Here is a 26955-nt window from a genome sequence, read left to right on the forward strand (position 1 = left end):
GTCTGGGTTCCTTTTTTTTTTATGATATTTGTTAAGCGCTTGCTTACCGTGTCCCAGGCACTGTAATAACAATAATAATAATGATGATAGCATTTGTTAAACACTTATGATGTGCAAAGCACTGTTCTAAGCACTGGGGGATACAAGGTGATCAGGTTGTCCCACGTGGGGCTCACAGTCTTGATCCCCATTTTACAGATGAGGTAACAGGCTCAGAGAAGTTAAGTGACTTGCCCAAAGTCACACAGCTGACAGGTGGTGGAGCCGGAATTAGAACCCATGACCTCTCACTCCCAAGCCCGGGCTCTTTCCACTGAGCCACGCTGCTTCTCGCTGTACTAAGCACCGGAGCAGATTCAAGCTAACCAGTTTGGACACAGTCTTAATCCCCATTTTACAGATGAGGCACAGAGAAGTTAAGTGACTTGCCCAAGGTCACACAGCAGGCAAGCGGCAGAGAGGGGATTAGAACCCAGGTCCTTCTGACTCCCAGGCCCCTGCTCCACCTGCTAGGCCATGCTCCTGAGCTTCACAGAAAGTCTCGCCTCTCCCGGCACCCACCCTGCCCACCAGATCAGGTGACTTTGTAACTCAAGACAGATGGATTAGTAGACATTAATAAGTTTGAGATTGTGATATCATGTTCAAGGATTTCACTGGAATAACATTTCATAGAGCAGAGTGCACCGCCCTGTTGCGAAACTGTACATTATACCTGGGACAGCTTGTGAACAAAGTTTGACATAGTATGACAGCTTAATTCGGCCGAAAAAATTGGTTTGGACACTCATTCCATCTTTATATTTTTAAAATGATCCAGGTCTTCTTGAAAGAGTCTTGGCAGCCTGTGGTAGGTGTCCTTTAACTGGATGGTGATGTTAAAAAAGGGAAAATTCCAGATCATGTATGTATGGCGCATCATTAAGCTTCTTCAGCAGTCATCAGCTTTCCTGTATGTGTACATCAGGATCATCGTTCAGGATCGGGATCAGTCAACCAGTCGACAAACAGTAATTATTGAGCACCTCCTGTGCAGAGCATTGTAACTAAGCATTTTGGAAAGTTCGGTAGAATTAAGCAGACATGATCGCTCCCCTCAAGAAGTTCACAGTCTAAGAGAAGAGAGACATTAAAATAGAGATGGGAGGAACATCGGAGTAGATAAAAACTGCACTTAAGTGCTATGACCACTGTGCTAAAGTGCTTAGTTGGTGAAAAAGTGGGAGTCAGGAGATAAAAAGTGTAAGTTGAGAAATTAATCAGGGAAGACTCCTGGAGGAGATCTGATTATCGAAGGCCTTTGAAGATGGGTATAGCTATAGTCTGTTGGATGTAAAGGGGGAGACAGTTCCAGGCAGAGAGAAGGGTGTATGAGTCAGTGGTTTGTGGTGGGTGAGGGGAGAATGAGGCACAGTGAGTAGCAGCGTGGCTCACTGGAAAGAGCCCGGGCTTGGGAGTCAGAGGGCATGGGTTTTAATCCTGGCCCTGCCACTTGTCAGCTGTGTGACTGTGGGCAAGTCACTTAACGTCTCTGTGACTCAGTTACCTCATCTGTAAAATGGGGATGAAGACTGTGAACCCCATGTGGGAGAACCTGATCACTTTGTATCCCTCCAGTGCTTAGAACAGTGCTTTGCACATTGTAAGCGCTTAAAAAATACCACCATTATTGTTATTATTATTCTTAGCAGCTTAGCTTGATAGGAATGAAGAGCATGTGCCGAAGTTAAATAAGAGAAGATAGTGGACTGACGGAGAACTGATTGAGAGCCTTAAACCCAACTGCTAGTCAGTTGATCATATTTACTGAGGGCTTACTGTGCGCAGAGCACTGTATTAAGTGCTCAGGTGTTAGGAGTTTCTTCTTGGTGTGGTTTAGATTATAACAGGTAGCCTTTGAAAATTTATGAGGCATGGGGAGATGCAGGCAGAGTATCTTTTAGAAAAATGATTCAGGCCACCTTGTGTAGGAAGGAACTGGAGAGGGGAGACTGGCGACGGGGAGGTCGGAAGGGGGGACGCTACAGTTTGGCAAGTGCCTAGACTAACATGGTGGCCATTTGGAAGGAGAGGAAGGCCTTCAGCGCTTCTCTGTCATCTAAGCACCTGGGAATTCACTTCCCCACCAAGCCCCCACTGTAGCACTGATGTGCATATCTTTAACTTTGGAATTTGGTAATCTCCCCACCCCTAACCCCACAGCACTTATGTACTTATCTTTAAAGTCTACATTATAAATTACTTATTTATTCATATTAATGTCCTTCTCCCTGACTAAGCTGTAAGCTCTTTATGCTAATTGTGTTGTATTTTACTCTCCCAAATGCTTAGTACAGAGCTCTGCACACATGCACTCAATGCACTCTCATTCACCCCACACATCCAATCCGTCACCAAGACCTGCCGGTCTCACCTTTATAATATCACCAAGATCCGCCCTTTCCTCTCCACCCAAATGGCTACCTTACTGCTACAGGCTCTCATAATATCCCAGCTGGATTATTGTGTCAGCCTCTCTCTGATCTCCCTTCCTCCTGTCTCTCCCCGCTCCAGTCTATTCTTCACTCCGCTGCCCGGCTCATCTTCCTGCAGAAACGCTCTGGGCATGTCTCTCCCCTTCTTAAAAACCTCCAGTGGTTGCCTATCAACCCCCGCACGAAACAAAAACTTCTCACTCTAGGCTACAAGGCTCTCCATCACCTTGCCCCCTTCTACCTCTCCTCCCTTCTCTCTTTCCACTGCCCATCCCGCACGCTCCGCTCCTCTGCTGCCCACTTCCTCACCATCCCCCGTTCTCGCCTACCCCGCCATCGACCCCTGGCCCACGTCCTCCCGCTGTCCTGGAACGCCCTCCCTCCTCACCTCCACCAAACTCATTCTCTTCCCCTCTTCAAAGCCCTACTGAGAGCTCACCTCCTCCAAGAGGCCTTCCCAGACTGAGCTTCCTCTTTTCCCTCTGCTCTCTCTGTTCCCCTTCTACCCCCCCTTCACCTCCCCTCGGCTAAGCCCCCTTTCCCCCCCTTTCCCTCTGCTCCTCCCCCTCTCCCTTCCCCTCGCCTCAGCACTGTGCTTGTCCGCTCATTTGTATATATTTTTATTACCCTATTTATTTTGTTATTGAGATGTACATCCCCTTGATTCTATTTATTGCTATTGTTTTTCTCTGTCTGTCTCCCCTGATTAGACTGTAAGCCTGTCAATGGGCAGGGACTGTCTCTATGTGTTGCTGATTTGTACATTCCAAGTGCTTAATACAGTGCTCTGCACATAATAATAATAATAATGTTGGTCTTTGTTAAGCGCTTACTATGTGCAGAGGACTGTTCTAAGCGCTGGGGTAGATACAGGATAATCAGGTTGTCCCACGTGAGGCTCACAGTTAATCCCCATTTTACAGATGAGGGAACTGAGGCACAGAGAAGTTAAGTGACTTGCCCACAGTCACACAGCTGACAAGTGGCAGAGCCGCGATTCAAACCCATGAACTCTGACTCCCAAGCCTGGACTTTTTCCACTGAGCCATGCTGTAAGCGCTCAATAAATACTATTGAATGAATGAATAAATATGATTGATTAGAACAGCACCTGGAACATAGTAAGTGCTTAACAAACACCACAATTATCATCATCCCCCTACCTGTAATTTCATTTAGCGTATCTCCTGTGCTAAACTGTAAACTCCTTGAGGGCAGAGATCGGGTGTATTAAGTCATTTGTATTCTCCTAGGAGACACAGACAGCACTCAATAAATGCCATTGATTTACTTAAACGAGAGCATTCTGGAAATGTTGTGGAAGAAAAATGGAGAGGATTTGGCAACAGACTGTATCTATGGATTGAAAGAGAAGGAGGAGTCAAGGTTGTGGTTAAATAATTATAGACTCTATAGGACTGAGTACCTCTAAACTGGCAATCATAAGGCAATAATAGATCCACTAGTGTCCATCAAACAACAGAAGAAAACATTTCCTGACTGACTCAGTAGAAGTTACTAATGGCTTCTCTGGAGCTCTGGCTTCCTCTCCTTTCAGGATGTCAGTTTTGAAAGGACACTGTGTACATTTTTGCCCACAATGAAAAAGGGTTTTATATGCAAGACCTTGGAAGAGGACATTGATTTGATGGCGAGTTGAGTTTTAAATTATATACATTACTCAGCTTTGTAGTCACCTGACTTAATTTATGAAGTAAAGAGGAAAAAAATTTACCTTAAGGTTAGTTAGCCAAGATATTTTAATAATAATAATAATAATAATAATGTTGGTATTTGTTAAGTGCTTACTATGTGCAGATCACTGTTCTAAGTGCTGAGGTAGATACAGGGTGATCAGGTTGTCCCACGTGGGTCACAGTTTTAATTCCCATTTTACCGATGAGGTAATTGAGGCACAGAGAAATGAAGTGACTTGCCCACAGTCACCCAGCTGACAAGTGGCAGAGCAGGGATTCGAACCCATGACCTCTGACTCCCAAGCCCCTGCTCTTTCCACTGAGCCACTCTGCTTCTCTACCCTTGGTATAGTATATGCTTTCTAATTTCCAAATTATCTCAGGAGAACTAATAAGAGAAAACGTTGGTAGAGAATATATTTTCACTAATGTTCTCAGAATATTTGTATCACTTCAGATGTTACCAGAAAATGCTGAACCTTTTCATCCATTCAATACTACTACTTACTACTAATGTATGTGAAGAGCAGCAGTGTCGCCTAATGGATAGACCATGGGGCTGGGTTCTAATTCTAGGTCTACTACTTGCCTTCTGGGTGGGACAAGTCACAACTTTTCTGTGCTTCAGTTAATAGTAATTATGGTATTTCTTAAGCATTTACTGTGTTCCAAGCACTGTTCTAAGAGATACAAGGTAGTCAGGTTGTCCCAGAAGGTTGCATTGGCAGTCAGTGGTATTCCTCTGGGAGACTGTGGTGCAAATGACTTCCAGAAGGTCCCTTCAGGAGTCAGTGGTGTTCCACTGGGAGATTGTGGTGTAAATGACTTCCATTCATTCATTCAATAGTATTTATTGAGCACTTACTAGGTGCAGAGCACTGTACTAAGTGCTTGGAATGTACAATTCGGCAACAGACAGAGACAATCCCTGCCCAGTGACAAGCTCACAGAGAAGGTCCCTTCGGTAGTCAGTGGTGTTCCATCGGGAGCCTGTGGTGTAAATGACTTCCAGAAGGTCCCCTCAGCTAAGCCCTCTTTTCCCTCATTCCCTCTGCTCCTCCCCCTCTCCCTTGCCCTCCCCTCAACACTGTGCCCATTTGTATATATTTTTATTACCCTATTTATTTTATTAATTAGGTGTCCATCCCCTTGATTCTATTTATCGTGATTAAGTTGTCTTGTTTTTGCCCATCTGTCTCCCCCGATTAGACTGTAAGCCCGTCAGTGGGCAGGGATTGTCTCTATCTGTTGCCTAATTGTACATTCCAAGCACTTAGTACAGTGCTCTGCACACAGTAGGCGCTCAATGAATACTATTGAATGAATGAATGAATGGTGTTCCACTGAGAGACTGTGGTGCAAATTCCAGAAGGAAATGAGGGCTTAATCAGGGAAGACTTGGAGGAGATGTGGTTTTAGGAGGACTTTGAAGGTGAGGAGAGTCATGGTCTGTCATATGTGTCGGGGGAAGGGGTTCCAGGACGGAGGGAGGACTGAGGCAGGATAGATGAGATTGAGGTATGGAGAGTGGGTTGGTATTAGAGAATAATAATAATAATAATAATGTTGGTATTTGTTAAGCGCTTACTATGTGCAGAGCACTGTTCTAAGCATTAAGGTAGATACAGGGAAATCAGGTTGTCCCATGTGAGGCTCACAGTCTTAATCCCCATTTTACAGATGAGGTAACTGAAGCACAGAGAGGTGAAGTGACTTGCCCAAAGTCACACAGCTGACAAGTGGCAGAGCCTGGATTTGAACCCATGACCTCCGACTCCCAAGTCCATGCTCTTTCCACTGAGCCACGCTGCTTCTCTACGTGAAGTATGCAGATTGGGTGGTAGAAAGAGATCACTGAAGCAAGGTAGGCGGGAGAGAGCTAATTGAGTGTAACAAGTTAACAAGTCTCTCTTTGATGCAGAGGTGAACGGGCAGCCATCGGAGGTTTCTGAGGAGTGGGGAGATATGGACTGAATGGTTTTAAAGAAAAATGATCCAGGGAGCAGAGTGGAAGTTTGGACCTAAGAGAGGAGTGACAGGAGGTAGGAGGAGTCAAAGTGGACTCGGATGAGTGTGGTAGCGGTTTGGATGGAGAGGAAAGGAGGAATTCTAGAGGATTCGGTGATTGCTGTGGCACTGGAATTGGCAGCAGTCTGTGGCATCTTCAGCTCTCCTGGACTTGTACTGTTCCAGCAGGTTCCTGCCATCCTAATGAATGGTCATCTCTTGGGAGTCAGAAGGCCATGGGTTCTAATCCTGACTCCGCCACTTGTCTGCTGAGTGACTTTGGGCAAGTCACTTCACTTCCCTGGGCCTCGGTTACCTCATCTGTAAAATGGGGATTGAGACCGTGAGCCCCACGTGGGTCAGGGACTGTGTCCAACCCCATTTGGTCGTATCCACCTCAGCTCTTAGAACAGCGCCTAGCACAGAGTAAGTGCTTAACAATGACCATAATTATTGTGAAGTATTAGCCTCCGTCCTTGGCCATCATGTCTCTTCCAGCCACTGGCCCAACCCACATAAACCCCAGAAAGTTGGGGACCGACCAGAACCTCTATCGCCGCAGGCCTTTTTATGCACTCGTGGCGCAGGAGCATCAGGGTCACATAAAGGCCATGTACTCACCAACTGCTCTGTATGTAGATGGTCTGACTTACTGTAGATTGCAAAGTATCGGTGGCCCTCCGATTAAGTAACTTGCGATATTCCAAAACTGACTGGGGAAGTCCAAAAGTGCCACAGAATGAAGGTAAAACTCTATGTGGAGACAAAGGTGGTGATCATCGGAGACAAGAAAATGATAGCCAGTGTCAGCAAAAGACACATATTCAGTTGCCTGAGCGATAAACAGTTTATGAAAGGGAATCGGTAAAAGTGCTGATTTTACATTTTCCATTGTGGCTGGTAGATATCGTGGTCTGGTAATTGTTTGTATTCACGTACAAGGCCAAGCGTAGAGCCTGGATAAATACATTAAGAAAACATACCCTAATATCAAATTGATTTCCCTGGGACCCCACACTCTTGAGCCAAGTGGGAAAAAGTGAGAAGCAGTGTGGCCTGCTAGATAGAGCCTGGGTCCGGGTGTCAGGAGGACCTGGGTTCTAATGTTGGTTCTGTCCCTGGTCTCCTGGGTAACCTTGGGCAAGTGACTTCACTTCTTTGTGACTCAGTCACCTCATTTGTAAAATGGAGAAGAAAACTCTGAGGCCCATGCGGGACATGGATTTTGTCCAATCGGATTAGCTTGTACCTACTCCAGTGCTTAAGAAATGTCAGAAGGGGGAAAAAAAAAAAGCAGGGGTCAGAAGTGTAGGGTTTTCACTATCTCCTCTATATATCGTCTGTCTCACCACAGACTTCTCGGCCGCCCATGTCCTGCCTCTGACCTGGAACGTCTTCCTTTTTCATATCTAATAGCTAATTACTCTCCCTGCCTTCAAAGGCTTACTGAAGGCACATCTCCTCCAAGATGCCTTCCCTAAGTCCTCGTTTCCTCTTTTCCCACTCTTGTGTTGTTCAGTCCCATGGCATATATGTACATATCCATAATTTATTTCCATTAATGCCTGTCTCTCCCTCTAGACTGTAAGCTCATCGTGGGCAGGGAATGTGTCCGTTACACTGTGCTTAAAACAGCGGTCAACATACAGTAAGTGCTCAGTAAGTATGACTGACTCAGTACAGTGTCCTTCACACAAGTGCTCAAAAATATGATTGATTGAGTCCAGTGCCCTGCAACTGATAAGTGCTCAATAAATATGATTGTTTGACAGTCCAATGCCCCATACCCAAAAAGCACCCAATACATATGATCGATTGATTGACTGACTGATTGTCCCACTGCAGCAGAACGAGTGGTGCAGGGAGCACTCCCGGGGCCGGAGGGTTTGCCAGTTGGTAACTGGGCCGGGACCTGCTGCCTGGGCATGTGAAGGAAGGAAGGAAGAAAGTAGGGAAAGAAAGGAAAGGAAGAAAAGGAAGGCAAGGGAAGGAGGGAAAGGGAAGGAAGGAAAGGAAGAAAGGGAAATAAAGAAAGGGAAGGAAGGAAAGGAAAGAAAGGGAAGGAAGGAAAGGGAGGGAAGGAAAGAAAGAAAGGAAAGGGAAGGAAGGAAAGGGAAGGGAAGGGAAGAAAAAAAGGCAAGGAAGGAAAGGAAGAAAAAGAATGAAAGAAAGGGAGGGAAGGAAAGAAAGGGAAGGAAGGAAAGGAAAGAGAAGGAAAAAAAGGCAAGGAAGGGAGGAAAGGAGGAAAAGGGAAGGAAGGGAAGGAAAGGAAAGAAAGGGAAGGAAAGGAAGGAAAGGAAGGGAAAGGAAAGGAAAGGAAAGGAAGGGAAAGGTAGGATAGAAAGGAAGAAAAGGAAAGAAAGGAAAGAAAGGAAGGAAAGGAAGGGAAGGAAGGAAAGAAGGGAAAGAAAGAAGGTTTTCCTCAGGGTCGTGGCCCCTCGGGCGGCCCGTGCCTGGGCTGTCGGGGCCGTGGACCGGAAAAGTTTTGCGGCTCCATCGGGGGAGCAGCCGGGGGGTGCAGGGGTGATCCCGGGGGGGCGAGGGGGCGGTGATCGACCACTGCCGCAGCCGCTCCGTGGGAACGAGGGGTTGGGGGGGGAGGATCACGTGGGTGGGGGAGGGGACCAGGGGCCAAGGGGGCGGGGGGCCGGGCCGGCCTCCAAGCCGAGCCCGCCCGGGCCGCTCCTCGCCGGCCTCCCACCGCCCGGCCCCCTCCTCCCGCCCTGCAGGCTCCTCCTCCCTTCTCCCTGCTCCTCTTTCCTCCCTTCTCCTCCCTCCTCCCTGCTCCCTCCTCCTCCTCCCCCCTCCACCGGCGCCAAACTGCAGTGGTGTCCGTGGCCGGGGCCGCCCGGGCTCCTCGCTCCCATTGTCCGCTGGATTTTCTCTTTGCGGGGGGAGGAGGTGGGGGCGGCCCCCGATGCAGAAGCAACTGCCTCCTCCCCCCTGCACCCTCCTCCTCCTCCTCCTCCTCCTCCCCATCCCTCTCTCCCCCCACCGAGGCTGTCGGAAGGCAAGGACCGGTCACCCGCCGTCCGGGGCCGCCGAAGGTCAGTGTGGCCCCCGCCCGGCCTTTCGTTCATTCATTCATTGTCATTCCGTCGTATTTATTGAGCGTCCACTAGGTGCAGAGCACTGGACTGAGCGCTTGGGACGGACCACTGGGCAACAGAGACCATCCCCGCCCCATAACGGGCTCACGGTCCAAACGGGGGAGACGGACGGCAAAGCATTCGGTCATTCACTCAATCGTATCGATCGAGCGCTCACTAGGTGCAGAGCACTGGACTGAGCGCTTGGAAGGGACCATTCGGCAACAGACACAGTCCCTGCCCCATAACGGGCTCACAGTCTAAACAGACAACAAAACAAAACATTCGGTCATTCACTCAGTCGTATTGAGTGCTCACTGTGTGCAGAGCACTGGACTAAGCGCTTGGAACGGACAGTTGGGCAACAGAGAGAGACCATCCCTGCCCCATAAGGGGCTCGCGGTCTAAATGGGGGAGACAGACAGCAAAGCAGCCATGAGATGAGATGAGATGAGAAAGGCTGTGACCCCCACGTGCCTCCTTAAGGGCCCGGCGACCCCTTCCGAATGGTCAACGGGCTCCCCCAGCCCCATCGCCCTTCCTCCCGAAGGGTCCGACCTTAGGCCGAGGGCTCCGTGCACGGCGAGAGCCTCCGATGCGTGACAACTCGGAGTGTGGCGGGCTTGGGGCTTTAAACCCGTGGGACGATCGGCTCGTCGTGGGGCAGTGGGCGGCGTCGACGTCACATGGTAGGGATGGAGGGACCCTAAGCGCTCATCGTCTCTTGTCAACAAGCACAGGGCGGTCGGGCCCGGACAGCTGGGCCCGTCACGGTCAGGACTGGACGACTCGATGGACCTCCCGGTTTCTAGGGGAGAATTCCCGCTTCCGTCCGTCGACGCTTCCCTCGTCTCGTACTAGATTCTTAAATAGAAACTAACTTCGACTTGTCACGTACTGCTTCTTCGGTGTGCTATTTTGGTAAGTCGTTTTCCTTTCCCTTAACGCGATGTGACTTGACGTTTCCAGTCCCTTTTGGGATCTAGAGGATGCGCCGATTTCCGTTAACGTCGTTTTGCTTCCCGTCCGGTAATTTTCTTGGGAATGTGACTGCTCGGGAATGCCTAGTGTCGGGGAACAGATGTCACTCAACCGACCTACAGATGCTCTGGGAAACTTTTCCTTGTGGTTAAAAAAGTTCATCGCCTGTGTCTAGAGGAGCCTCAGCCTCCTGTTTCCTTGGGATTATGTCTGTGGCAAGTCTCTGGAACGCTGGTTTTGAAAAATTGTGAATCGAATCGGCGACCATTAAAATGAGAAAACCACAGAGTGTGAAATTAAGTGCTTAGGACAGGGCTCTGCACATAGTAAGCGCTCAATAGATACGATTGAATGAATGAAATATTTTGTAGATTCGTGGTGGAGATGGAAGTTACATTTGAACCTCTAAGGAACTGGGGTAACATAAAAAATTGAGGTTGGTCTTCTGATCTATCGGGATGCTTCAGTTTTTAGCTTCCCAGATTTGCTTTAGTATAAGGAACCTCAATTCCCCTTTTTATAATTCTGGTAAGAGCAGAGTAGGTGAGATATCGAGCTGGCTCTTTACCTCACTTTTTCCATCTGCACGGTGAAGAGAATGTACTCGATGTCTGCTCCTATTATCACATGATATTAGAATTAACGGGATAATGCACCTTGGGCTTCTGAGTCATAAGGGAATGGTATTGCTTTAAAGGTAGAGTGTGATACAGAGCTCTTTCCTTTTGACACACAAGCAATTTAAATAGTTTCAAGATAATTGGGAGTCAATGAATGGACCTCTCATTTTCTCTATCAGTAATTCAATTCCGGGACTGCTTCAAAAGGGCAAGATTATGCTTCACATAATGTATCTGGCCTCAGCAAAGTGCTGCACTAGATTCTCTTGTGGAGAAACAGAGATAAAAGGCTGAAATGTGTTACCCTGAGCATCATATGGCAGTACCAGACTATCAGATAAGAATCATGAGGGATGAAGATGTTATTTGAAGAACTAAAGACAATGTTGCTCTGTCCCCGGGAGGCTTTCGGTAAATATTTTTGTTGATGTTAGGCACTCTTGTTACTGCTGCAGGCGATGGCATTCTGTGGGTATAGACATTACCCACACCTACAAACTGCACGGGTTGTCGTTGCGACCGCCATGTATCTCATTAATCGCGAAGGGATGCTTCTCCAACATTAATAGTATTTGTTAAGCGCTTACTATGTTCCAGGCACCATACTAGGCTCTGGGGGAGATCCAAGTTCCTCAGTTGGGATGCAGTCCATGGCCCTTATGGGGCTCATGGTCTCCTCATTTTACAGGTTAGGCAACTGAGGCAAAGAGGAAGTGCAGTGATTTGCCCAAGGTCACAAGCAGACAAGCAGCAGAGCCGGAATTAGAACTCAGGTCCTTCTGGCTCCCAGTTCCGTGATCTATCCACTAGTCCACGTTGCTTTTTCCCCATAGGACTGCCATCTTCTCCCCACCCCCGCCAACCCCTTTCCCTTCCCCACTAGTGGGAACGTATGACAAGCAGCAGCTCATGGCCCTCGACGTCATTAACACCACTTTGAAGATGAGACAATAACGAGTGAATTGAAGAATCAGTTAATGGTGTTCGTGTTCAAAAGCGGTGCTTAAAAGTTGCCCGAATTATTGCAGTCGAGGGTGTAATGTGCTGCGTAGATGTTGAAACTCTGAACTGCCATTAATATTACACTTGAAAGGCACGATAAACTTAACTCTTCCATGTGAAATTCCAGAATAATAATGCCAAATGATAAGCCATGTCTGATGTGCTGCTCTGGCACCAGTATCAAGTAATCAGCGGGATTTATTGAGCACTTACTGTCTCTCGAGCACTGTACTAAGTGCTTGGCAGCATGATGAGTGGGGATCAGTCAATCCATCAATGTTATTTACTGAGGGTTTACTGTCTGCTGAGCTCTGTATAATCCAACAGAGTTGGCAGACATGTTCCCTGCTATGAGGAGAAGCAGTGTGTTCTACTGGATAGAGCACAAGCCTGGGAGTCAGAAGGACCAGGGTTCTAATTCTGGCTCTACCGCTTGTGTGCTGTGTGACCTTTGGCAAGTCACTTCACTTCTCTGTGCCCGTTATCTCATCTGTAAAACAGGGATTAATATTATCAGCCCAATGTGGGACGTGGACTGTGTGCAGTACTCTCCGTCACAGGTTCATATCCCAGTTCAGCCACTTGTCAACTGTGTGACTTTGGGCAAGTCACTTAACTTCTTTGTGCCTCAGTTACCCATCTGTAAAATGGGGATTAAGACTCTGAGCCCCTCATGGGACAACTTGATCACCTTGTATCCTCCCCAGCGCTTAGAACAGTGCTTTGCACATAATGAGCACTTAACAAAGCCATCATCATCATCATCATTATTATTATGTGCTTGGTAAAGTTGTTTGCACACAATAAGCGCTCAGTAACTATGATTGAATAAATGAACCCAATTACCTTCTGTCTATTCTAGCACTTAAAACAATGCCTGGCACATAGTAAGTGCTTAGCAGATACCATAGAAAGGGAACCCCTGTGCTTAGTACAGTGCTTGGCACATAATAAGGGCCAAAGTATTATTATTGTTATTACTTATAATAAGCTTGCAGTCTAGAGGTCAGTCATTTAGATCCTCCAGGATGATCTACCGGGTTGTCAGGGGGCACAGTTGACTTTGTGAGCCGTTGTCCATAAGAGTGATTTTAAGAGTGCTATTATAATAGAGGAGGAGTTTGCCCGCAGGGAAAAACAAACAACAAAAAACATGACCGCTGATAGCCTGCAAAGGAAACCCTGGAGAACTCGGGCCTTAGCAGCCAGTGGCTGGAAAACTAGTGCAGCAGGCAGACCGCTCTGTGGTCTGGTTGTCAGGAGAGAAGATCGAATCCTTGAGCAGAAGCTTCAGGGAGACTGGGGTAATAATAATAATAATGATGATGGTATTTGTTAAGTGCTTACTATGTGCCAAGCACTGTTCTAAGCCCTGGGGGAGATACAAGCTCATCAGGTTGTCCCAGGTGGGGCTCACAGTCTTAATCCCTGTTTTACAGATGAGGTCACTGAGGCCCAGAGAAGTGAAATGACTTGCCCAAAGTCACCCAGCTGACAAATGGCGGAGCCGGGATTAGCATCAACGACCTCTGACTCCCAAGCCCGGGCTCTTTCCATTGAGCCACGCTGGGTACCAACAGGCAGATTGGAAAAGAGAGGGCCAGGCTAATAAGAGATAAATGACTGGTGGTATGTAGAAAGACTCAGGAATGAAGAATTTGGGTTTATGCAGACTGTTTTGTGTCCTACATAGTAGGTCTGAAGAAAAAAGATGGCACCAAACTCATCACTGGTAAGAAGGGCATTATCTGGAGGAAGCCGCCACGCTTCACTGATCCCTTCAGCATGCACACCTACTCCTTTAGCTCTCACTAACAGAATGCGCTGCAGTATAAAGAACTGGCAAGGATTATTCCATCCTTTGAGTATACAGCAAAAGAAATTGTGGCAAGTATCCTACTCCTACTGGCCCATCAAAAGATGTGTTCGCTCTCAGGTCTCTTCACGGGTTCTCCTTGAGAGGCAGCATGGCCTAGTGGAAAGAGCATAGGCCTGGGAGTCAGAGGACCCGGGTTCTAATCCTGGTTCTGCCTCCTTGCCCGCTGTACGATGTTGGTTGAGTCACTTAACTTCTCTGTGCCTCAGTTTCCTCAACTGTAAAATGGGGATTCAATATCTGTCTTTCCTCCCCATTAGACTGGGACCCCCACATGGGACGGGGATTACTGTCCAACCTGAGTATCTTGCATCTACCTCAGTGCTTAGCTGAGCGCTTGGCACATGGTTAGTAATATGATTAGTAGTAGTATTTATTGTTCTTTAAACTTTGGTATGCTAGGGAAAGTCCTGAATTGCATGAGTATTATAACAAGTTAAAACACTGACATGGAAGCCTAGTCATTATATGAGTGTGTGTACACTTGTGCGTCTTCCTTGAAGAAAATATTCTAAATGGTAAAATTCACCCATACATGTCTGATTGGGTGTAAAGGCCCATGGATCACCCACAGCCTGGACCACACCATGTGCACTCAGACTGTCTTTGTGCTATTGTCTTTGCAGGGCCTGGGGCTGCTTTCAAACTTGCATCCTTGTCTCATGATTCTCTGGGAGCTCTAATCTTCTCCTGCTAGCCTATTCACTGTGTCTTAGTCTGGTCTCTTCTTCCACCAAGTTTTTGCCTCCACCTTTTCCCCCTGCCTGAAACTCCTGCATTTCCTCCGGGATGCCTTCCCGGATTCGTTTTGATTCTTCACCAAGTTGTCTCAGTCCAATAGGAATGGCATATATTGAGGACTTGTTATGGTACATTGTATCGGGCTCTTGGAAAATGCAGAATGAAGAGGAGAGATGATGTTCTCTGCCCACAAGGAGCTTATGCTCTAATAGAGGAGAACCTACCACTTCAGCAGTTGATGATGATGATGATGGTATCTGTTAAGTGCTTACTATGTGCCAAGCACCATTCTAAGCTCTGGGGAAGATACAGGGTAATCAGCTTATTCGACATGGGGCTCACAGTTTCACTCCCCATTTTACAGATGAGGTCACTGAGGCACAGAAAAGTGAAGTGACTTGCCCAAAGTCCTGCAGTTGACAGTTGGCGGAGCCAGGATTAAAACCCACGACCTCTGTTCTGCACCGCCTTGTATACGCTCAACTTCCCATTGCAGCGTGGTGTAGGGTATAGAGCACAGGCCTGAGAGTCAGAAGTTCATGGGTTCTAATTCCGACTCCACCACCTGTCTGCTGTGTGACACCTTGGACAAATCATTTCACTTCTCTGCACCTCAGTTACCTCATCTGTAAAATGGGGATTGTGACTGTGAGCCCCACATGAGACAGGGACTGTGTCCAGCCCGATTTGCTTATATACACCCCAGCACAGTGCCCGGCACATAGTAGTCGCTTAACAAATACTCTAATTATTATTATTGGCATTGCGCTTCTTGCATATCCTGTCACTGAATCACCAACTTACGTTGAGATTCTCTCTCCCGTCTTTTTCCTATCTGTAGATCAATGTAGTGTCTATTTACATTTCTAGTTTGGAAACGGCTGAGGTCAGGTATTCTACCTACTAATCTCTAGTGTCCTCTCTCAAGTTTTTAGTGCAGTGCAGTGCCCAAGGGTGCTCAATAAATACATCGATTCTGTGCCTCAGTAGTCGTTCTGCTGCAGGTTTCTCCCAATTTCGATCATATTTATTGAGCACTTCCTATGTACAGAACACTATACTAAGTGTTGAGGAGAAGCAGCAAGGCCTACTGGATAGAGCACAGGCCTGGTAATCCCCCCCCTTCCCTCTGCTCCTCCCCCTCTCCCTTCCCCTCCCCTCAGCACTGTGCTCGTCCGCTCTTTTGTATATATTTTTAGTACCCTATTTATTTTGTTAATGAGATGTACATCCCCTTGATTCTATTTATTGCTATTTTAATGAGATGTTCATCCCCTTGATTCTATTTATTGCTATTGTTTTTGTCTGTCTCTCTCCCCCGATTAGACTGTAAGCCCCTCAATGGGCAGTGACTGTATCTGTTGCCGATTTGTACATTCCAAGCGCTTAGTACAGTGCTCTGCACATAGTAAGCTCTCAATAAATACTATTGAATGAATATTGAGTGGGAAGGACCTGGGTTCTGATCCCAGCTCTGCTACTTGTCTGCTGTGTGTCCTTAAATCGCTTCTCTGTGCTTCAGTTACCTCACCTGTCAAATGAGGATTAAGACTGTGAGCCCCATGTGGGACATGGACTGTGTCCCACCTAATTAGCTTGTTCTATCCCAGCGCTTAGAACAGCGGTTGTCACATAGTAAGTACTTAACAAATATCACAGTTATTACCACAGAGCTTAGTTCAGTGCCTGGCACATAGTAAGCGCTTAACAGATATCACTTTTTTTTAAAAAAAAGAAGCACTGGCGAGAGTACAAGTAACAGAGTCTGGTGAAACCTGTGCTGCCCACAATGACCTTACAGCCTAGAGGGGGAGGCAGACAATATAAAAATATTACAGCTATGTACATAAGTGGTGAGGTCCTGAGGGCGGGGTGAACAAGGGTGTAAAGCCAAGTGAAAGGATGACACAGAAGGGAGAGGGAGAAGACAGAATGAGGGCTTATGTAGGGAAGGCCTCTTGGAGATGTGCTTTTCATAAACTCTTTTTGCAATTTGCAGTAATGTCATTCCATGCTTCGTTTTACTGCAACCTTAAAATGTTTCCTTCTTGTTTTGAGTTGCCCAGGCTCAGCTCAATAAATAGCAGCTGTTTGAGTATCCTGTGGTTATCCATTTTTCTCACATTTCTCATCCAAGATAACATACTGAGATGAGCACAGATTCAAGGCTAGGAGTTTGACTTGGCCCAGGACTCTGTTTGTGGTTCTGTCTTGCCATTAGATGTAGAATGTGGTCTGTAGGTGATGCTGATGTGACTATAAAAGGAGGAAGAGGGGATGGCTGGACTAGGAATCCAAGTCTCCCTTCCATATGGAGGGTTGGATAGCTGTGTAGATTCTCATTTGGGTCATTTGTTTATTCAATCGTACTTACTGAGCATTTATTGTGTACAGATACTGTACTAAGCGCTTGGGAGAGTACAATACAACAATAAACAGATACATTCCCTGCCCCCAATGAGCTTACAATCTAGACAGGGGGAGACAGACATGAATATAAATAATTATAGATATGATGTGTTGTGGGTCTGGGAGGAAGGAAGAGGAAAGGGAGCAAGGCAGGGTGACACGGAAGGGAGTGGGAGGAGAGGAAAGGGGTCCTTAGGGAAAACCTCTTGTAGGAGACGTGCCTTCAAGAAGCCTTTGAAGGGCAGGGGAGAGTAATTTTCAGATTTGAGGTGGGTGGGCATTCCACACCAGAGGCAAGATGTAGGCGAGGGGTCAGTGGCAGAATAAATGAGATCGAGGCACAGTGAGAAGGTTAGCAGTAGAGGAGTGTGCAGACTTGGTTGTATAGTGGAGTAGTGAGGTGAGGTAGGAGTGGACACGGTGGTGGACCGCTTTGAAGCCAATGATAAGGAGTTTTTGTTTGATGTGGAGGTGGATGGGCAACCACTGGAGTTTTTTGAAGAGTGGATAGCCATGCACTGAATGTTTCTGTAGAAAAATGATCTGGGCAGCAGAGTGAAGTGTGGACCGGAGTGGGGAGAGACAGGAGGCTAATACAATAATCCAGGCAAGGACGACTAATTGTATTAACGTGGTAGTAGTTCGGATGGAGCAGAAGGGGCAGATTTTAGCGATGTTGTGAAGGTGGGACCGACAGTATGGGCTTGTGAGACAGGAAGGATGGTGGTGCTATCTACAGGAATGATGGTGGTTCCTTTCTGATCTCCCAACCTCCTGTCTCTCCCCACTTCAGTCAATACTTCACCCTGCTGCCTGGATTATCTTTCTACAGAAACACTCTGGGCATGTCACCTCCCTGCTCAAAAATCTCCAGTGGTTGCCTATCAACCTTCGCATGAAGCAAAAACTCTTCACTCTTGGCTTCAAAGCTCTCCATCCCCCGCCCCCTCCTACCTCTCCTCCCTCCTCTCCTCCTACAGCCCAGCCCGCACACTCTGCTCCTCTACCCCTAACCTTCTCACTGTGCCTCGTTCTCACCAGTCCCGCTGTCAACCCTTGGCCCACGTCCTACCACTGGCCTGGAATGCCCTTCCTCCTCACATCCGCCAAACTAGCTCTCTTCCCCTCTTCAAAGCCCTACTGAAAGCTCACTTCCTCCAGGAGGCCTTTCCATACTGAGCCCCTCTTTTCCTCTGCTCCTCCTCCCCTCCCCATCGCCCCTGCTCCCTCCCTCCTTTTTCCCTCCTCTCCACCTCACAGCACTTGTGTATATAGGTACATAGTTATTATTCTAGTCTATTTTGTTTTGTTGTCTGTCTCCCTCCTTCTAGAGTGTGAGCCCGTTGTTGGGTAGGGATTGTCTCTATCTGTTGAAGAATTGTACTTTCCAAGCGCTAGTACAGTGCTCTGCACACAGTAAGCGCTCAATAAATGCGATTGAATGAATGAATGAATGAATGAATGAATGAATGAATCTACAGTGAGAGGAAAGGCAGGGGGAGGACAGAGTTTGGGTGGAAATATAAGGAGCTCTGTTTAGGACGTGTTTAGCTTGATGTGACGGGAGAACGTCCAAGTAGAGATGACATGAAGGCAGGAGGAAATATGAGACTGCAGAGAGGCAGAGAGATCAGGGCTGGGGATGTAGATTTGGGTATCATCCGGACAGAGGTGGTAGTTCTTCAAGGGAGTGGCTGTAGATGGAGATTAGAAGGGGACCCAGTTTACTTGTTTTGATGTCTGTCTCCCCCCTTCTAGACTGTGAGCCTATTGTTGGGCAGGGATTGCCCCTATTTGTTGCTGAATTGTACTTTCCAAGCGCTTAGTACAGTTGGTATTTGTTAAGCGCTTACTATGTGCAGAGAAAATTACTCTCCCCTGCCCTTCAAAGGCTTCTTGAAGGCACATCTCCTACAAGAGGTTTTCCCTAAGGACCCCTTTCCTCTCCTCCCACTCCCTTCCATGTCACCCTGCCTTGCTCCCTTTCCTCTTCCTTCCTCCCAGACCCACAACACATCACATGCAGGAGAACCAGGAGAAGACAGTGTCAGTGAAGCCAAGGTTGGATAATATTTCCAGAAGAAGGTGGTGGTCCACAGGGTCGAAGGTAGCCGAGAGGCCGAGGAGGATTAGAATGGAGTAGAGGCCATTGGATTTGGCAAGGATGAGATCATTGGTGCCCTTTGAGAGGGAGGTTTCTGTGAAGCAAAGGGGATGGGAGCCAGATTGGAAGGGGTCAAGGAGAGAATTGGAAGAGAGGAATTTGAGACGGGGTGTAGACAACTTGCTCAAAGAGTGTGGAGAGGACTGGGAGAAGGGGGAGTGGTGAAAACTGGAGGGAGCCCTGGGGTCAAGGGAGGGTTTTTTTTTTAGGATAGGGCAGACATGGGCACGTTTGAAAGTAGTGAAGAAGCCACTGGAGAGCAAAGAGTTGAAGATGGCTTTTAAGGAGAGAAGAAGGGAGGGGGCAAATGTTTTGATAAGGTGAGAAGGAATGGGGTCAGATGTGCAGGTGGAGGGGATGGATTTTGAAAGGAGATGGATAATTTCTTCTAGAGATACTGCTGGGAAGGATGGGAGAGTTGAAGAGGGGGCTGAAGAAGGGAGGGACTGAGGAGGGGCAGGGGAAATTTTAGGGAATGCATATCTGAAGGTGTCAATTTCCTTAATAAAATAGGTGGCCTGATCCCTGGGGGCAAAGGAAGAGGAAGGTGGGGGAAGACGACAGGGGGCCTGAGGAGGGAGTTAAATGTTTGGAACAAGTGGGTGTCAATAAGGGTGGAGAAATAATTTTTCTGGGCAGAAAGCAGAGGAGAGGGCAGAGTTCAAGCATGTAAGGAGAAACTTGAAATGGACAAAGTTAGCCTGATAATTAGATTTCTGCTCTGATTAGATTAGTGCTCTGTGGCTTGTGAACATGAACAAAGGAAGGGGACTGTGCAGGTGACCTAGAGCTGTGGGTTAATGGTAGGAGATTGACGAAGGGATAGGGGAGCAAGTGAGTTGAGTTCAGTAGAGAGGGTGGTATTGAGAGTGTCATTTTGGTCATCAAGGGAAGGTAGTTGGGGTATGGAGGTTAAGTGGGGCACAATGAGTTGAGAAAATTGGATGGGGTCAAGAGATGGGAGGTCTCTAAGGGGGAATAGTTCAGATTTACCAGGTAGAGGTATGCGTGGGAGAGGAGGCAGGTGAGGAGATTGTGGTCAGATAAAGGGATTTCTTAGTTGGAGAGAGTAGAGATTGTATAATGGCTAGAGATGATGAGATCGAGCGTGTGTCCAAGTTTGGTAAGTGGGCGAGATGGGATGGGACAGTAGGTCAGTGGAATTGAGGAGTGATAGAAGGTGGACAGCAGAATGGTCAACAGAAATGCCTATGTGGATATTGAAGTTCCCAAGGATCAGTGTAGGCTCAGAGAAAGAGAAGGAGTGAGAGAAAGGAATCAAAATGGTTAAAGAAGTTGGAGGTGGGTCCTGGGGGGTGGTAGATGATTGTTACTAGAATCTGGAGTGGGTGGTGGAGGCAGATGATATGGGCTTCGAAGGAAGGGAAAGAGAGGGTTGGGGGTGGAGGAATGTTGCGAAAGCGGCACTGGGGCATGAGAGGGAAGCCAACACTTCCTCTTTTCCCAATGAGTCTGGAGGAGTGGGAGAAGTTGAGGGCCCCTCTGCAGAGAGTAGCATGGGAGAGGGTGTCATCTGGGGAAAGCTAGGTTTCAGGGATGGCGAGGAGGAAGTGGGATTGCGTCAGGAACAGGTCAAGGATGAAGGGGAGCTTCACCATGATGGAGCAGGGGTTCCACAGACCGCACTTGCTGAAGCTGGAGGGGAGGTTGTGCAGGAGGGAACAGTGCCATTAGAAGTCTAGCCACCATGATGCTGCTTCACTGTGCAAACAATGTGCTGTCCTCTCTGCTGGCCTTTATGTTGTTGGCCAGAGTGCTGACGAGGCAACAGAGTTCTGTGACTGTGTTTAACTCTGTGTGGGAAAGGTTGCCTCTTGGTTGGGGCAGGTTTGCAGATGCAGGCTGAAACATGACTTTCATTTCCTGATCTGGCAAAATAGTTTACAGTCATTTGCATCTCTTCCTCATCAGCAAAACTGAAACTATCAGGAGTTCTTTTCGCCCAGATCTCTTCTTCACCTCTTCAGTCCCTGTCCTGCATAATCTTCACCACCTCCTTTTTCAACCCTTCCTAGCCATTTCCCATCTAAACTGTAAGCACCTTGTGGGCACAGAACATGTCTACTGATTTTGTTATATTCTACTTTCCCAAGTGCTTAGCACAGTTTTCTGCACACGCAAGTTCTCAAAAAATATGATTGATCTGAGTCAGTGTGGTATTAATAATTCTGGTGCTTATTAAATGCTTAATAATAATTCATAAGAATTGAGGTATTTGACAAGCGCTTACTAGGTGCCAAGCACTGTTCTAAGTGCTGGGGTCGATTCAAGGTAATCAGGTTAGACACAGTCCATGTACCTCATGGAGCTCACTGTCTTGCTACCCATTTTGCAGATGAGGTAACTGAGGCACAGAGAGTTAAGTGACTTGCCCAAGGTCACACAGCAGATGTAGCAGATCTGGGATTAGAACCCGTGACCTCTGACTCCCAGGCCTGGGCTCTTTCTGAGATAATCAGGTTGGGTACAGTCCTTTTCTGACATGGGGATCTCAGTCTAAGTAAGAAGGAGTAGGATTGAATTCACATTTTGTAAATGAGAAAATGGGCACGGAGAAGTGAAGTGATTTGCCCAAGGTCACACAGTAGATAAGTGGCAGAGTCACTGGACATTTATTATGTGTAGAACACTGTACTGAGCACTTGAGAGCACAATATAGTGGATCCCTGGCCTCAAGGAGCTTATTAATAATAATAATAATAGTAATGATAATTATGGTGTTTTTAAAGCACTTAACTATGTGCCAGGCACTGCACTGAGTGCTGGGGTGGATACAAGCAGATCCTTTGGGTACAGTCTCTGTCTCATTTGGGGCTCACAGTCTCAATCCCTGTTAACAGATGAGGTAACTGGGGCCTAGAAAGGTGAAGTGACTTACACAAGGTCGCACAGCAGATAAGTGGTGGAGCTGGGATTATTTATCACCCATGACCTTCTGACTCCCGGGCCCTATCCACTACGCCATCTTGCTTACCATTTAATGGAGGAAGACAGACATTAAAAAGAATTACATGTACAGAGGAGGCAGCTGAGTACAAGGAGGCTTGGCACCATCCTCAACTTACCTCACTCATTCAACCCACATATTCAATCTGTCACTGAATCTTGCCAGTTCTACCTTGGGAACATCACTGAGGCCCGCGGTCTCCTCTCCATCCTGACTGCTACTGTGCGGATCCAAGCACTTATCCTCTCCTTCCTCCATTACTGCGTCGGCCTCCTCGCCGACCTCCCCGTCTCCTGCCTCTCCCTGCTTCAGTCCACCCTTTGCTTGGCTGCCTGGATCACTTGTCTGCAAAATCATTTGCTCCACATTTCCTTACTCCTCAAGAGCCACCCGTCTCCACATCAAACGGAAGCTCCCTATCTACGGCTTTGAAGCAGTCTGTCGGCTCGCTCCCTCCTATCTTGCCTCACTGGTTTCCTACAGAAATCTGGCCTGCACACTTGTCTCCATCCAGGGCCATCCTGCTCACTGTTCCTTGATCTCGTTTATCTCACCTCCATCCCCTTACTCACATCCTCCCTCTGGTGCGAAACTTCTCCCCCTTTGTATGTGACAGACCACCTCTCTCCCCACCTTGAGAACCTTATTAAAATCACATCTCCTCCAGGAGACCTTCCCCAACTAAACCTTTATTTCCCCTGCTTCCCTTTTGCATCACCTATGCGCTCGGGTCCGTACCTTAACGCACTTGGCATTCACCCCGCCTTAGGCCCTACAGCACTTACGTATGTATCTGTAATTTCTTTTTTTGTCTGTCACTCCCCCCTTAAACTGTAAGCTCCTTGTGGGCAGAGGACTCATATACTTTACTCTCCTAAACACTTAGTTCAGTGCTCTGCACACAGTAAGCGCTCAATAAATACCATCGATTGATTGAAGGGTCCTCACCCTGGGTTCGTCGCTCACAATAAGGCTTTTTAGGAAAGCAGCCGACTGAATAATCTGGTTGATGCCCCCTGCCCCTTTGTAGCAGATTCCCAAACTTCTCCCTTTAGTTCCCAGTCCGTCAAAGAGTCCTGCTCTGTGACCAAGATCCTCTTGTCTTTTAAGGACAACATGCAGGGAACAGGAAAGTTCTCCTCTGGAGATGCAAACGGTTACTGAGTCCTCCTACTTTACGTGCGGGAACCCTCTCCAGAGGAACTTTCTTTTTCGATGATGTAGTCATGCCCCTTCTTTGGATGATGACATGCTAGAACACTTTTGTTGAGATTCCTTGTGCTGATTCTGTTATGTGTGAACCCTAAGAGGAAGTTTCTCCTTGAGCAGTTTCAGAGGTGACCAGCTTGTCCAACCTGGACTAATATGGGCTCACTGAGGGTATCTTGCCGCAGTTGTTCTGCAGCTGGCATGTGGGGTGTCCAGTGGCTCACTGGACCACTGGTAACAGTTCCAAGTGCCCCATGTTTTGCTTCAATCATTGAATGATTGTACTCTCCCAAGCACTCAGTACAGTGCTCTGCACACAGTTAATGCTCAACAAATACGATTGAGTGAATGAATGATATTTATTGAGCACTTAACTGTGAGCCAAGCCCTGTACTAAGTGCTTGGGAACATAGAGTACAATAATAATAATAATAATAATTATGGCATTTGTTAAGTGCTTACTATGTGCCAAGCACTGTTCTAAGCGCTGGTAGATGCAAGGTACTCAGGTTGTTTCATGTGGGGCTTACAGTCTTTATCCCCATTTTACAGATGAGGTAACTGAGGCACTGAGAAGTGAAGTGACTTGCCCAAGGTCACACAGCTGACAAAAGGTGGATCCGGGATTAGAACCCATGACCTCTGACTCCCAAGCCTGTGCTCATGCCACTGAGCCACGCTGCTTCTCTGTTACAATAGAGTGGTAGACACAATCTTTGACCTCAAGAATACAGACATTTAAAATAAATTACAGAGATGAGAAACAGGAGCGTATAAGGATATGTACACTGTAGACTCGATGGCAGGGGATGTTCCTACCAGCTCTGTTATTGTACTCTCTCAAGTGCTTAGTACAGAGTTCTGCACACAGTAATGACTCAGTAAATATGATTGATGTACACAAGTACCGTGAGACTGAATATCACATTCTTAAGAGGGTACAGATCAACGTACATAGATAATGCAGGAGGGAGGACAAATAAGGGAAATGAAGCTTCAGTCAGGGAAGGCATCTTGGAGGAGATATGATTTTAGGAGAACTTTCAAAAAGGGCTGAGGGTGGTCTTTTGTATTTGAAGGGGAAGGGAATTCCAGGCCAGAGGGAGGATGTGAGCAAGGGTTTGACGGTGAGACAGAGGAAATTGAGCTACAGTGAGTAGCTTGGTCTTAGAGAAGTGAAGTGTGTGGCTTAGGTTGCCCTTGGATATGAGTGAGATCAGGTAGGAGAGGGAGTGCAGTAAAGCTGACTGTAAGGCGTTTCTGTCAGATGAGGAGGTGGATGGACAACCAGCGGAGATTTGTGAGGAGTGGGGAGACATGGACTCAATTCTTTTTTTGGAAAAATGTTATGGGCATCAGAGTGAAGTAACTCACTTCATTGAGTGAAGTGAAGCACTTGTGCATATATGTAAATATCCATAATTCCATTTATTTATATTAATGCCCATTTTACATGTTCTGACGTCTGCATATATATCTCTAATGCCATTTATTTATATTGATGCCTCTTTACTTGTTTTGATGTCTGTCTCCCCCCTCCTAGGCTGTGAGCCTGTTGTGGGCAGGGATTGTCTCTCTGTTTCTGAATTATACTTTCCAAGTGCTTAGTACAGTGCTCTGCACACAGTAAGGACTCAATAAATATGATCGAATGAATGAAGGACTGGACTGGAATGGGGAGAGCCAGGAGGCAGGGCGATCAGCAAGGAAGGTGTTGTGGGATATGATAATTGTTTGCGTAACTGTGTAGCAGTTTGGAGAGGAAAGGGCAGATCCAAGAGATGTTATGAAGGTAGAACTGACAGGATTTGGAAACAGATTGAATATGTGGGTTGAAAGGGAATTGAGTTGAGGATGATGGGAAGGTTATTTGCTTGCGAGGCAGGGAAGATGTTGGTGTTGTGTCCAGTGATGGGAAAGTCAAGGGGAGGATGGGGAAGAAAATCAAATGGGAAGGCAGGATCGTAAACCATGAGATCCTGCAGTAGAAGCCATCTGTTATCCTTTATTGAAGAACATTGATTAGGGTACTTGGGAGTAGACAACAGAAGTAGAAGGGAGTTGGTCACTACCCTCAAAGAGGCAAGGAGTTGGAGTATGGAAGCTAAATCATCACATCTTCTCTGGCTAGACATCGAGGAGTATGGATAACAGCAGGATGCCCAAGCAACTGCTCTGTGTTGTGCTCAATTGGAAAGACCGTAATCAGTCCATCAATGTTATTTATTTAGCGCTTACCATGTGCAGAGCACTATATTAAGTGCTTGGGAAAGTGCATAAGGAAAGACCACCATTAGGTGTTGGAATCTGTTAGGAGATAACAGGCAAAACTGGCTGGCTCGTTGAACTTCAGTACGTAATAGGGCTCGCTCTTCTGGAGCGGGTATTTTGGGAAGATTCTGATGCCAAGAAGTGGAATAAAAAAATGTCTGCAGATAGCAGAAGGTTATCTCTCTCTGAGTGTATCTAGATCTTTTCTCTTCTTTTTTAACTACTGTATATACCTCAACCGTAACCCATTTTCCCTAATAGATTGTGAATGCTTTGAAGGCGGAGATCTTTTGTAGGGTTCCCAAGTGGCTGGTACTCTACTCTTGTGCTCTATAAATATAACTCATGATGATGTGTTCATGCAGTGAAAAAGAGAATTGATTTTTCCCCCCCTTTTTTCATTCAGTGGTGTTTTAAGCACTTATTGGGTACAGGGTACTGCATTACGAACTGGGGAAGGACAATGGAAGGAAAAGGATATTTTCCCTGCTCTTGGGAAGCTTACAGTCTTGAGAGGGAGACAAGCATAAATTGTACTCTAAATGGTAAATGAAAATTATAGAGAGAATAGATAATAGCAAAAATATGGAAAAGTGAATAAATGCAGTATGTAATTTTATATCTACATAAATGCTACCTTATTCATAAAACATATTTCAGTACAAAGGCCCACAAAATGAGAAGGAGCATGGCATAGTGGATAGAGCATGGACTTGGGAGTCAGAAGGTCATGGGTTCTAATCCTAGCTCCGCCACTTGTCTGCTGTGTGGCCTTGGGCAAATTACTTCACTTTACTGTGCCTCAATTACCTCATCTGTAAAATGGGGTGTAGACTGTCAGCCCCATGCTGGACAGACACTTGTTATTATTGGAATTGTTATTGTTATTATTGGAATTGTTATTGTTATTATCCTGTCCTCAAGGTGTTTACAGGCAGTGTAGCTTAGTTGAAAAAACCTGGGACTGGCTGTCAGCAGGATCTGGGTTCTAATCTCACCTCCACCACTTGCCTACTCTGTGACCTTGGGCAGGTCATTTCACCTCTCTGTGCCTCAGTTACCTCATCGGTAAAGTGGGGCCTAAGACTGTGAGCATCACATAGCACATGGATTGGGTCTAACTGATTAGTTTGTGTCTACCCCAGTGCCTGTAAAGTGTCTCCTGCATAGTAGGTGCTTAAATACCATAAAATATTTAATGGGATTGACCGTGGCAGCACCTTTGAATGTGAAGAGGGTAGTTGTAGTCATGAGTTCTAATCCCGGCTCTGCCACCTGTCAGCTGTGTGACTTTGGGCAAGTTACTTAACTTCTCGTGCCTTAGTTACCTCATCTGGAAAATGGGGATTAATACTGTGAGCCTTACGTGGGACAATCTGATTACCCTGTATCTACCCCAGCGTTTAGAACAGTGCTCGGCACATAGTAAGCGCTTAACAAATACCAA

General features: G+C 46.9%; 1 protein-coding gene and 1 long non-coding RNA gene across 5 annotated transcripts in view; one reads left to right on the top strand and one right to left on the bottom strand.

The window, feature by feature from the left end:
• Positions 1-26955, top strand: part of TMEM117 (transmembrane protein 117) — a 537883-nt gene that overhangs the window by 20522 nt on the left and 490406 nt on the right. Inside the window, exons 1-2 of one of the 4 annotated variants that reach the window (XM_029057969.2) lie at positions 8973-9225; positions 10003-10188. The exons of 1 other annotated variant lie outside the window; for it this stretch is intronic. The gene's annotated coding sequence lies outside the window, so the exon portion shown is untranslated. Of the gene's footprint in view, positions 1-8972; positions 9226-10002; positions 10189-26955 lie in introns of those variants that run through there. 2 more of the 4 variants (XM_029057970.2, XM_029057971.2) reach the window with 2 other exon arrangements.
• LOC114809085 lies at positions 620-7281 on the bottom strand. Its single transcript, XR_003756841.1, has 3 exons — positions 7162-7281; positions 6800-6931; positions 620-1112 (listed from the first exon to the last, which is right to left on the bottom strand). It is a non-coding gene; the product is annotated as an uncharacterized LOC114809085 (long non-coding RNA).

The sequence above is a fragment of the Ornithorhynchus anatinus genome, chromosome 2, assembly GCF_004115215.2.
Source record: "Ornithorhynchus anatinus isolate Pmale09 chromosome 2, mOrnAna1.pri.v4, whole genome shotgun sequence".
NCBI lineage: Eukaryota > Metazoa > Chordata > Mammalia > Monotremata > Ornithorhynchidae > Ornithorhynchus > Ornithorhynchus anatinus.